Source organism: Nansenia antarctica (assembly GCF_963989245.1).
Source record: "Nansenia antarctica genome assembly, contig: SCAFFOLD_321, whole genome shotgun sequence".
Taxonomy (NCBI): Eukaryota; Metazoa; Chordata; class Actinopteri; order Argentiniformes; family Microstomatidae; genus Nansenia; species Nansenia antarctica.
The window spans coordinates 27,501-40,595 of NW_027662510.1; the positions used below are offsets into that span (position 1 = coordinate 27,501).

The 13,095-nt window shown below is 50.8% G+C and overlaps 1 pseudogene across 1 annotated transcript in view; it reads right to left on the reverse strand.

The window, feature by feature from the left end:
• LOC308175585 (cGMP-dependent protein kinase 2-like) overlaps positions 1–2,389 on the reverse strand; it is an 18,972-nt pseudogene extending 16,583 nt beyond the window's left edge. Inside the window, exon 1 of the transcript in view lies at positions 2,305–2,389. The product of the transcript in view is annotated as a cGMP-dependent protein kinase 2-like (transcript). The remainder of the gene's footprint in view (positions 1–2,304) is intronic.
• Positions 2,390–13,095: the final 10,706 nt, after the last annotated feature.

A 13,095-nucleotide genomic window follows, 5' to 3' on the forward strand; every position in this document is an offset into this window, starting at 1 on the left:
GTTGTGGTAGTGTTGTGGTGGTGTTGTGGTAGTGTTGTGGTAGTGTTGTGGTGGTGTTGTGGTGGTGTTGTGGTGGTGTTGTGGTGGTGTTGTGGTGGTGTTGTGGTGGTGTTGTGGTGGTGTTGTGGTGGTGGTGTGGTAGTGTTGTGGTAGTGTTGTGGTAGTGTTGTGGTGGTGTTGTGGTCGTGTTGTGGTGGTGTTGTGGTGGTGTTGTGGTAGTGTTGTGGTAGTGTTGTGGTAGTGTTGTGGTGGTGTTGTGGTAGTGTTGTGGTAGTGTTGTGGTGGTGTTGTGGTGGTGTTGTGGTGGTGGTGTGGTGGTGTTGTGGTAGAGTTGTGGTGGTGTTGTGGTGGTGTTGTGGTAGTGTTGTGGTAGTGTTGTGGTGATGTTGTGGTGGTGTTGTGGTGGTGTTGTGGTAGTGTTGTGGTAGTGTTGTGGTGGTGGTGTGGTGGTGTTGTGGTCGTGTCATCTGTCCACAATTACAGACCGGTATCCCTTCTCTCCTTCCCTTCCAAAACCCTTGAACGCGCGGCATCTAAACAACTGATTGACTACCTCCGGAAGATGGATCACTTAGACCCCCACCAATCCGGCTTCAAGGCTGGGCATTCCACTGAGACTGCGCTCCTTGCTGTCACGGAAGCCCTCCACTCTGCCCAAGCTTCCTCCCTCTCCTCTGTTCTCATTCTCCTTGACCTGTCTGCTGCCTTCGACACAGTCAATCACCAGATCCTTCTCTCCATCCTCTCAGACCTGGGCATCTCTGGCACCGCACACTCCTGGTTTTCTTCCTACCTGGCGGGCCGCTCCTACCAGGTGACCTGGAGAGAATCGCTATCTTCTCCAAGAACCCTCTCCACTGGAGTTCCCCAGGGTTCCGTCCTAGGGCCCCTACTCTTCTCCCTCTACACCAAGTCTCTTGGCTCGGTAATCTCTTCACATGGGCTCTCCTACCACAGCTACGCAGACGACACTCAACTCTTCCTGTCCTTCCCCCCGTCTGATGTACACGTGGCAACCCGTATCTCAGCTTGTCTCGCTGACATTTCAACTTGGATGGCTGACCACCATCTCAAGCTCAATCTTAACAAGACTGAGCTCCTCTTCATCCCCGGGAAAGCCTGCCCTCTCCAAGACTTCTCCGTCACAGTGGAGAACTCTACTGTAACCCCCTCCCTGACAGCCAAGAACCTTGGAGTGATCCTGGATAACCGACTATCCTGTGCGGAGAACATTGCAGCAACGGCTCGCTCCTGCAGATTCCTCCTCTACAACATCAGAAGGATACGACCATTCCTTACCAGAGAGGCAGCGCAACTCTTGATCCAGGCACTGGTCATCTCCCGCCTGGATTACTGCAATGCACTCCTGGCGGGGCTCCCCGCTTCAGTCATTAGACCTCTGCAGCTCATCCAGAATGCTGCTGCCCGGCTGGTATTCAACCTCCCCCAAATACTCGCATGTCACCCCTCTCCTTCGCACCCTGCACTGGCTCCCGATAGCAGCTCGCATCAGATTCAAGACCCTGGTGCTTGCATACCAGGCAGCTAAAGGGACAGCCCCTGCCTACCTGAAGGAAATGGTAACCCCCCAAACCCCTGCCCGCTCACTCCGCTCCTCCACCTCGGCTGGCCGACTGGCCCCTCCTCCTCTACACAGCAGTCGGGCTGCCCGATCACGTCTCTTCACAACACTGGCTCCCCGCTGGTGGAATGAACTCCCCACGGCTGTCAGAACGGCAGAGTCACTTACCCATCTTCCGTCGTAGACTGAAGACCCATCTCTTCAGGTTACATCTTAACTGCTCCTCCTGAGACATCTTCCGACCCTCACCTCTACGTCTCCTAAAGACACCCGCTTTCCCCTCTACTGTGTCCCTAGAACTTCTATTGCCCCCCTTGTACTGTTTCTCAGTTTCTCCAGTAAAAAAAAAAAAGGTTTTAGTAGAAGGCGATAATAGGGAGAAGGTTTTTCCTTCTATCAGTGGCCCCGGGCCCGAGCTAGAGTACTCTTCCTGCAACGAATGGTGGACTGCTGATACACGATTTTGAATGCTTAGTATTCAAATGTATTGATTGTAAGTCGCTTTGGAATAAGGCGTCTGCTAAATGCCAAAAATGTAAAATGTAAATGTAAATGTTGTGGTAGTGTTGTGGTGGTGTTGTGGTGGTGTTGTGGTGGTGTATGTGGTAGTGTTGTGGTAGTGTTGTGGTGGTGGTGTGGTGGTGTTGTGGTGGTGTTGTGGTGGTGTTGTGGTGGTGTTGTAGTGGTGTTGTGGTCGTGTTGTGGTGGTGTTGTGGTCGTACCCAGGTCCAGGTTCTGGGTCTGCAGCTCCTGGTTGATCTCACACTGCCTGGCCAACTGCTGCCTCAACTCACCCACCGTATCCATGGCTACAGGAGGAGAGGAGGGGAGGGGAGAGGGGAGGAGAGGAGAGGAGAGGAGAGGAGAGGAGGAGAGGAGAGGAGAGGAGAGGAGAGGAGGAGAGGAGAGGAGAGGAGAGGAGGAGAGGAGAGGAGAGGAGGGGAGGAGAGGAGAGGAGAGGAGGGGAAAGGATAGGAGAGGAGGAGAGGAGAGGAGAGGAGGGGAGGAGAGGAGAGGAGAGGAGAGGAGAGAAGGAGAGGAGGAGAGGAGAGGAGAGGAGAGGAGAGGAGGGGAGGGGAGAGGAGAGGAGAGGAGAGGAGAGGAGAGGAGAGGAGAAAAGGAGAGGAGAGGAGAGGAGAGGAGAAAAGGAGAGGAGAGGAGAGGAGAGGAGAGGAGAGGAGAGGAGAGGAGAGGAGAGGAGGAGGAGAGAAGGAGAGGAGGAGAGGAGAGGAGGAGAGTTTAGGGTTATAAGCAGGGGTGCACACAACTGGTGCGCCAGTGCGCATGCGTTGCCAAATTGCATGCTGCGCGGCAGATCAGCCGCATGACGGCGCTCTTGCGCACCAACAGCTGGAACCGCTGGGAGAGGAATTTACTTCCTCAAAATCCACCTGCTGACTGCTGACTGCTGCATCACTGCAAGCCCCACTAAGTAACTATTTGCCGTCCCCTCAGCCGAAGGCCCGACGAGTAATCCATCACAACAGTCGACCGACGACGACCACGGCGACTCCCCTCACGAAAACATTCGGAAAGTATCGTAACTCGTACTTTCATTCCGCGTATCGCGTATCGCACGGTTATCACGGTTATCACGGTTATCTCGGTTATCATGGTTATCACGGTTATCACGGTTATCTCGGTTATCACGGTTATCACGGTTATCTCGGTTATCACGGTTATCACGGTTATCACGGTTATCTCGGTTATCACGGTTATCTCGGTTATCATGGTTATCACGGTTATCACGGTTATCTCGGTTATCACGGTTATCACGGTTATCTCGGTTATCACGGTTATCATGGTTATCACGGTTATCTCGGTTATCATGGTTATCACGGTTATCTCGGTTATCATGGTTATCTCGCCGCCACGTGAAAATTCAGTCCCGAACGACTCGTCGCTAAAAGGAAAAACAACACCAAGGGACTTCACGTTTCTTTTCTCTGAAGCTTTCAAACGTTCAGACGTTTGTTTTACAGCTTCATTATCGCACCTCGACCCCTGACCCAGGGAATATGGTTGGGAATTCTATTAGAAAAAAGACTTTGTTGCACAATCAAAATAATGAGCTATTTAAAGTGATAGCCTACAACATCCTCTTCCATGGTTGAAATTGAGGACAGTGATAACTTACAGCAGTCAAGAGAGCAGTGATGATGATGATGATTAAGCTTGTAGCATAAATACATGATTAGGCTGTAACTTTTGTTGAAAAGTTGATTTCAGTGTTTACAGAACAGAGCAGTGCTTAAAGAGATGTCAGTTGATTTCATTGTGTTTAAAGAACAGACATTCAGTTAGTGCTTAAAGAGATGTCAGTTGATTTCATTGTGTTTAAAGGAGTCTGACAGACTTTCATGCTTAAAGAGCAGTCATTTGATTTTGCATTATGGTAGGGTAGGGTAGGTGTGAGAAGAGTGTGTACACACACACACACATACACACACACATACATACACACACACACACACACAATATCCATCTCTCACTCAGTAGGAGATCCACATCACTATTAATAATTCACCTTCAGTATTACCAGAACAGGGTTACCATGGTTACCAGGGTTACCAGGGTCAGGCACCACCAGCAGGGGGCGCTGTGAGGACCTCCTACAGTTATCAGAATGTCAGACCAGAGATGCTCTAGTGTTCTAACATAATATAATATGTGTGTCGTGTGTGTGTGTGTGTGTGTGTGTGTGTGCGTGCGTGCGTGTGTGTAAAACCATAAGACAGTAGGTTTATTGACTAGAAGTTGATACATGCTTGGACACACACACACGCACACAGGGGCTTCTCCATCTCCATGTTAATATGGTGGTCAGTATAGATGGCCTAGCCCTTAGCCTAGCCCTTAGCCTAGCCCTTAGCCTAGCGAACAGCCTGACGCCAGTCTTCATGTGACCTCAGTACTCAGTACATTTCCTTCACACTGAACATTGGACAGCAGAGATTAGAAACGCTGATACACGCTATATATAGATATAGTTAGCACTGTCCAGACAATTTGCAGACAATAAGGCAACAGGCTTAATACAAGATAAAGGTGACAATAGTCACAATAGACAATAGTGTAGGGTAGGGTAGGGTAGGATAAGGTAGGATAGGGTAGGGTAGAGTAGGGTAGGATAGGGTAGGGTAGGGTAGAGTAGGGTAGGGTAGGGTAGAGTAGGGTAGGGTAGGGTAGGGTAGGGTAGGGTAGGGTAGGGTAGAGTAGGGTAGTGTAGGGTAGGGTAGGGGTAGTGGTAGGGTAGGATAGGGTAGGGTAGGGTAGAGTAGGGTAGGGTAGAGTAGGGTAGGGTAGGGTAGGGTAGGGTAGGGTAGGGTAGGGTAGGGTAGGGTAGGGTAGAGTAGGGTAGGGTAGGGTAGGGTAGAGTAGGGTAGGGTAGGGTAGGGTAGTGGTAGGGTAGTGTAGGGTAGGGTAGGGTAGGGTAGGGTAGAGTAGGGTAGGGTAGGGTAGGGTAGAGTAGGGTAGGGTAGGGTAGGGTAGTGGTAGGGTAGTGTAGGGTAGGGTAGGGTAGGGTAGGGTAGGGTAGGGTAGGATAGAGTAGGGTAGAGTAGGGTAGAGTAGAGTAGAGTAGGGTAGAGTAGAGTAGGGTAGGGTAGGGTAGGGTAGAGTAGGGTAGGGTAGAGTAGGGTAGAGTAGAGTAGAGTAGGGTAGGGTAGGGTAGGGTAGAGTAGGGTAGAGTAGGGTAGGGTAGGGTAGGGTAGGGTAGGGTAGAGTAGGGTAGGGTAGGGTAGGGTAGGGTAGAGTAGGGTAGGATAGGGTAGGGTAGGGTAGGGTAGAGTAGGGTAGAGTAGGGTAGGGTAGGGTAGTGTAGGGTAGAGTAGGGTAGGATAGGGTAGGGTAGGGTAGGGTAGAGTAGGGTAGAGTAGGGTAGGGTAGGGTAGTGTAGGGTAGAGTAGGGTAGGATAGGGTAGGGTAGGGTAGAGTAGGGTAGGGTAGGGTAGGGTAGGGTAGAGTAGGGTAGGGTAGGGTAGGGTAGGGTAGGGTAGGGTAGGGTAGTGGTAGGGTAGTGTAGGGTAGAGTAGGGTAGGATAGGGTAGGGTAGTGGTAGGGTAGTGTAGGGTAGGGTAGGGTAGGGTAGGGTAGGGTAGGGTAGAGTAGGGTAGGGTAGGGTAGGGTAGTGGTAGGGTAGTGTAGGGTAGGGTAGGGTAGGGTAGGGTAGGGTAGGGTAGGATAGAGTAGGGTAGGGTAGGGTAGGGTAGGATAGAGTAGGGTAGAGTAGGGTAGGGTAGGGTAGAGTAGGGTAGGGTAGGGTAGAGTAGGGTAGGGTAGGGTAGGGTAGTGGTAGGGTAGAGTAGGGTAGGGTAGAGTAGGGTAGAGTAGGGTAGAGTAGGGTAGGGTAGAGTAGGGTAGGGTAGGGTAGGGTAGAGTAGAGTAGAGTAGGGTAGGGTAGGGTAGGGTAGGGTAGGGTAGGGTAGGGTAGTGTAGGGTAGAGTAGGGTAGGATAGGGTAGAGTAGAGTAGAGTAGGGTAGGGTAGGGTAGGGTAGAGTAGGGTAGAGTAGGGTAGGGTAGGGTAGGGTAGGGTAGGGTAGGGTAGGGTAGTGTAGGGTAGAGTAGGGTAGGATAGGGTAGAGTAGAGTAGAGTAGGGTAGGGTAGGGTAGAGTAGGGTAGGGTAGGGTAGAGTAGGGTAGAGTAGGGTAGGGTAGGGTAGTGTAGGGTAGAGTAGGGTAGGATAGGGTAGTGTAGGGTAGAGTAGGGTAGGATAGGGTAGTGTAGGGTAGAGTAGGGTAGGATAGGGTAGGGTAGGGTAGGGTAGGGTAGGGTAGGGTAGGGTAGGGTAGGGTAGGATAGGGTAGGGTAGAGTAGGGTAGAGTAGGATAGGGTAGGGTAGGGTAGAGTAGGGTAGGGTAGGGTAGGGTAGTGTAGGGTAGAGTAGGGTAGGATAGGGTAGGGTAGGGTAGAGTAGGGTAGGGTAGGGTAGGGTAGGGTAGGGTAGAGTAGGGTAGGGTAGGGTAGGGTAGTGTAGGGTAGAGTAGGGTAGGATAGGGTAGGGTAGGGTAGGGTAGAGTAGGGTAGGGTAGGGTAGGGTAGGATAGAGTAGGGTAGGGTAGGGTAGGGTAGGATAGAGTAGGGTAGGGTAGGGTAGGGTAGGGTAGGGTAGGGTAGGGTAGAGTAGGGTAGGATAGGGTAGGGTAGGGTAGGGTAGGGTAGAGTAGGGTAGGGTAGGGTAGGGTAGTGTAGGGTAGGGTAGGGTAGAGTAGGGTAGGGTAGGGTAGGGTAAGGTAGAGTAGGGTAGGGTAGGGTAGTGTAGGGTAGGGTAGGGTAGGATAGGGTAGGGTAGGGTAGGGTAGGGTAGTGGTAGGGTAGGGTAGGGGTAGTGGTAGAGTAGAGTAGGGTAGGGTAGGATAGGGTAGAGTAGGGTAGGGTAGTGTAGGGTAGAGTAGGGTAGAGTAGGGTAGGGTAGGATAGGGTAGGGTAGGGTAGGGTAGGGTAGTGGTAGGGTAGGGTAGGGGTAGTGGTAGAGTAGAGTAGGGTAGGGTAGGATAGGGTAGAGTAGGGTAGGGTAGTGTAGAGTAGGGTGAGGCTACAGGGCATCAGGGAAGTAAGACTCACCTGTAGACTGCAGAAGGTCGCGGCTCGGAGGAAAGTTCAGTTTTATGACGTCTGATATCAGAATCACCTCTGGTACCCTGGTACTGGTACTCTGCCCTGGTACTGTGTGGCAAAGGTGATACAAAAGATGACACACTAGTACACACACCCCACACACCAGTACACACACCACACACACTACACACACCAGTACACACACCAGTACACACACCAGTAGACACCACACACACCAGTACACACACCCCACACACACACCAGTAGACACACACTACACACACCACACACCAGTACACACACCAGTACACACACCAGTACACACACTACACACACTACACCAGTACACACACCACACACCAGTACACACACCACACACACCAGTACACACACCAGTACACACACTACACACACTACACACACTACACACACCACACACACACCACACACACCAGTACACACACCACACACACCAGTACACACACCACACACACCACACACACCAGTACACACACCACACACACCACACACACCAGTACACACACCACACACACCAGTACACACACCACACACACCAGTACACACACCCCACACACACACCAGTAGACACACACCACACACACCACACACACTACACACACTACACACACTACACACACCAGTACACACACACACACACACACACACCAGTACACACACTAGTACACACACCAGTACACACACTACACACACCACACACACCAGTACACACACTACACACACACCACACACACACTACACACACACACACCAGTACACACACCACACACACTACACTCACCACACACACCAGTAGACACCACACACACTACACACACCACACACACCAGTACACACACCACACACACCACACACACTACACACACCAGTACACACACCAGTACACACACTACACACACCACACACACCAGTACACACACTACACACACACCACACACACTACACACACACACACACACCAGTACACACACTACACACACACCAGTAGACACCACACACACTACACACACCACACACACCACACACACCACACACACCAGTACACACACCACACACACCACACACACCAGTACACACACTACACACACCAGTACACACACCAGTAGACACCACACACACCACACACACCACACACACCAGTACACACACCACACACACCAGTACACACACCAGTAGACACCACACACACCACACACACCACACACACCAGTACACACACCACACACACCAGTACACACACTACACACACCAGTACACACACCAGTAGACACCACACACACTACACACACCACACACACCACACACACCACACACACCAGTACACACACCACACACACCACACACACCAGTACACACACCACACACACCAGTACACACACCAGTAGACACCACACACACCACACACACCACACACACTACACACACCAGTACACACACTACACACACCACACACACCAGTACACACACCAGTAGACACCACACACACCACACACACTACACACACCAGTACACACACTACACACACACACCACACACACCAGTACACACACCACACACACCAGTACACACACCACACACACAAACCCAGCAAGCCAAAGTCTTTCTGCCTCACAAGGAGTACAAGTCTTACCTGGCTCTGCCTTCTGACCTTCCTCTCCACCTCACTACTCCTGCTGTTCTCTCTCTCTCTCTCTCTCTCTCTCTCTCTCTCTCTCTCTCTCTCTCTCTCTACCTCTCTCTCTCTCTCTCTTTCTCTACCTCTCTCTGCCTCTCTGTCTCTCTCTCTCTATCTCTCTCTCTCTCTCTCTCTATCTCTCTCTACCTCTCTCTCTATCTCTGTCTCTCTCTCTCTCTCTCTCTCTCTATCTCTGTCTCTCTCTCTCTCTCTGTCTCTCTACCTCTGTCTCTCTCTGTCTCTCTCTCTCTCCACCTCAGTACTCTTTCTCAGGCTTGTTCTCTCCTTATCTCTCTCTCCTTATCTGTCTATCTCTCAGCAGCTCCAGAGTGTTGGATCATTAACCAGCCCCCCAGGCCCCGCCCCCCCGAGGCCCCGCCCCCAGAGGCCCCGCCCCCAGAGGCCCCGCCCTCAGAGGCCCAGGGCCCGCCCCCCCAGGGACAGGAAGACAGGAGGGGGTTGACGGAGGAGGAGAAAAGAGAAGGGGGGAGTGATGGGGAGGGAGGAGGAGAGACAGGAGAAGAGGGGGACAGGGAAGGGACATGACCACAAGGTGACCACAACATGACCACAACATGAACACAAGGTGACTACAACATGACCACAACATGAACACAACATGACCACAAGGTGACCACGAAATGACCACGACATGACCACGACATGACCATAAGGTGACCATGACATGACCACAACATGACCACAACATGACCACAAGGTGACCACAACATGACCACGACATGACCACAAGGTGACCACAACATGACCGCAACATTACCATAACATGACTATGACATGACCACGACATGACCACAAGGTGACCAAAACATGACCACACAGGGAAGGGACATGAACACAAGGTGACCACAGGGTCAAGTACCCTAACCTACCGGTTAACCCTAACCTACCGGTTAACCCTAACCTACCGGTTAACCCTAACCTACTGGTCAACCCTAACCTACTGGTTAACCCTAACCTACTGGTCAACCCTAACCTACTGGTTAACCCTAACCTACTGGTTAACCCTAACCTACTGGTCAACCCTAACCTACTGGTTAACCCTATCCTACTGGTTAACCCTAACCTACTGGTCAACCCTAACCCTAACCTACTGGTTAACCCTAACCTACTGGTTAACCCTAACCTACTGGTCTGTTCTGAGTATAGGTATATAGAGTATATAGTAAAGGACTGGTCCATCTGCGTACGTAAGGGAGACGTAGAGCATAAGAGGAGGAAGGAGTTTTTCCACACTAAACCAGTTCAGCTGTTTAGTTGTTTTTTTAATCTTTTTTAGCCGTGTCATTAAAGGGATCTGAATGAGTGTGAAGGGTTAGCATTGTGACAGAGGGTGTGTGTGCTTCTGATTGTTGCAGGTTAATTATTGATACCTACCCTAACCCTAACCCCAGGTTAATGATCCCTAAAGACGTGACTGGCCGCAGCTCAGAGAAGAAAGACTGAAGATGGAGGAACAGATGACATGACGCTCCCTAACTAACCCTAACCCTGATAGAGTAGAGTACAACACACACACAGACAGACACACAGACAGACAGACAGACAGACAGACAGACAGACAGACAGACACACAGACACACAGACAGGCACACAGACAGACACACAGACACACACACAGACAGACACACATAGACACAGACAGACAGACACAAACTGACACACACACAGACAGACAGAGACAGACACACACAGACAGACAGACAGACAGACAGACAGACAGACAGAGACAGACAGACAGACAGACAGAGACAGACAGACAGAAAGACAGAGGCAGACAGACACAAACATACACAGACAAACAGACAGACAGACAGACAGACAGACAGAGACAGACAGACAGACAGACAGAGACAGACAGAGAGACAGAGACAGACAGAAAGACAGACACACAGAGACAGACAGACAGACAGAGGCAGACAGACAGACAGACACACAGAGACAGACATATAGACAGACACACCCACCCACCCACACACACAGACAGACAGACAGACACACCAACACACACACAGACAGACACACCCACACACACAGACAGACAGACACACCCACACACACACACACACACACACACACACACACACACACACACACACACACACACACACACAGACAGACAGACAGACAGACATGTGCACTCTCTCTAGTATCACCAATATTGACAGAAATAATAAACTAATCACTGCAGCAGTGTATTTTATTGAGGAACACAGAGAGATGTGGACAGACAATCACCATGGAAACAGAACCAGACACATGGGGCCCTGCGGTCTGAAAGTCACTAAGCACACATGTAACTGGTCACATGACCCCCATAGAGCTGGTATAGTGGTCAAATGACCCCCATAGAGCTGGTATAGTGGTCACATGACCACCATAGAGCTGGTATAGTGGTCACATGACCACCATAGAGCTGGTATAGTGGTCACATGACCATCATAGAGCTGGTATAGTGGTCACACGACCATCATAGAGCTGGTATAGTGGTCACACGACCATCATAGAGCTGGTATAGTGGTCACACGACCCCCATAGAGCTGGTATAGTGGTCACATGACCCCCATAGAGCTGGTATAGTGGTCACATGACCACCATAGAGCTGGTATAGTGGTCACATGACCCCCATAGACCCCGGCTATACACCCTGAGATGCCTCAGGAAACAACACAACAAGCAGGAGATACTGGTGGCCTTCTACCACGGCGCAGTGGAGAGCATCCTCACCTTCGGCATCTCCAACTGGTTCCACAGCTGCACAACAGCGGAGAGAAACGAGCTACAGAGAGTCGTGAGAACAGCACAGAAGATCACCGGCGCCCCCCTCCCCTCTCTGGAGGAGCTGTACAACACACGCTGTCTCAGGAGGGCCTCCAAGATCTCCAGGGACCCGACCCACCCTGGGCACGTACACTTTGTCAAGCAGCCCTCGAACAGGAGGTACAGGACCCCGGCCGCTAAGACAAACAGACTGAAGGACTGCTTCTACCACAGGGCCGTCAAGGCCCTGAACACAGAAAAGGCCTAAGTTCTGGGCCCAGGACAGTCCGGACGGATTGTATGGCAGCTAGTGCTGAGGCACAAACATGTACATTTTCAAGCCTGTAAACTGTGACACTTTAAAATAATGTGAAAAAAACACTTTGTGCAATATGACAACCCTAGTTGACTATCTGTGCAGTATAGTACAGTGGATTGTGTACATAGCCTTTATTGATGTAAACCAGCTCCTTACCTTCTTGTGATTTTATGCATCTATGCTTTTTTCTAAAATGTGTTTTCTTTTTCCCTTTCCCAACACCAGGGGAGCCACCCCTCCTAAATTTCGTTGTTTGGTACCTGTACTGTAGCAATGACAAATAAAGTCCATTCCATTCCATTCCATAGAGCTGGTATAGTGGTCACACGACCCCCATAGAGCTGGTATAGTGGTCACATGACCACCATAGAGCTGGTATAGTGGTCACATGACCACCATAGAGCTGGTATAGTGGTCACATGACCACCATAGAGCTGGTATAGTGGTCACACGACCCCCATAGAGCTGGTACAGTGGTCACATGACCACCATAGAGCTGGTATAGTGGTCACACGACCCCCATAGAGCTGGTATAGTGGTCACATGACCCCCATGGAGCTGGTATAGTGGTCACATGACCCCCATAGAGCTGGTCTAGTGGTCAGCTGTGTCTATATTACACTGTTGCATCTGTATGATTTTCATCCATTAGATAACATACCTAAGCCTAGACTTGATCTAGTCCAACTCTAACCCTAAGCCTAGACTCTAACCCTAAGCCTAGACTCTAAGCCTAGACCCTAACCCTAACCCTAACCCTAGACCCTAACCCTAACCCTAAGCCTAGACTCTAACCCTAAGCCTAAGCCTAGACTCTAACCCTAAGCCTAAGCCTAGACTAGCTCTCTGGTCTAACCCTAGACTGACACAGCCCAATGACAGACCTCTGAACTGAATTCTCAAACCTGCTCAGTTTCTGCACTGAAAACAAAAAAACATCCTAACACTCTTGACTAACAGCAGTGGTGCTAGTAAGCTAACCCTAACAGCAGTGGTCCTAACCCTAGTCCTAACAGCAGTGGTCCTAACAGCAGTGGTCCTAACAGCAGTGGTCCTAACCCTAACCCTAACAGCAGTGGTCCTAACCCTAGTCATAACAGCAGTGGTCCTAACCCTAGTCATAACAGCAGTGGTCCTAACAGCA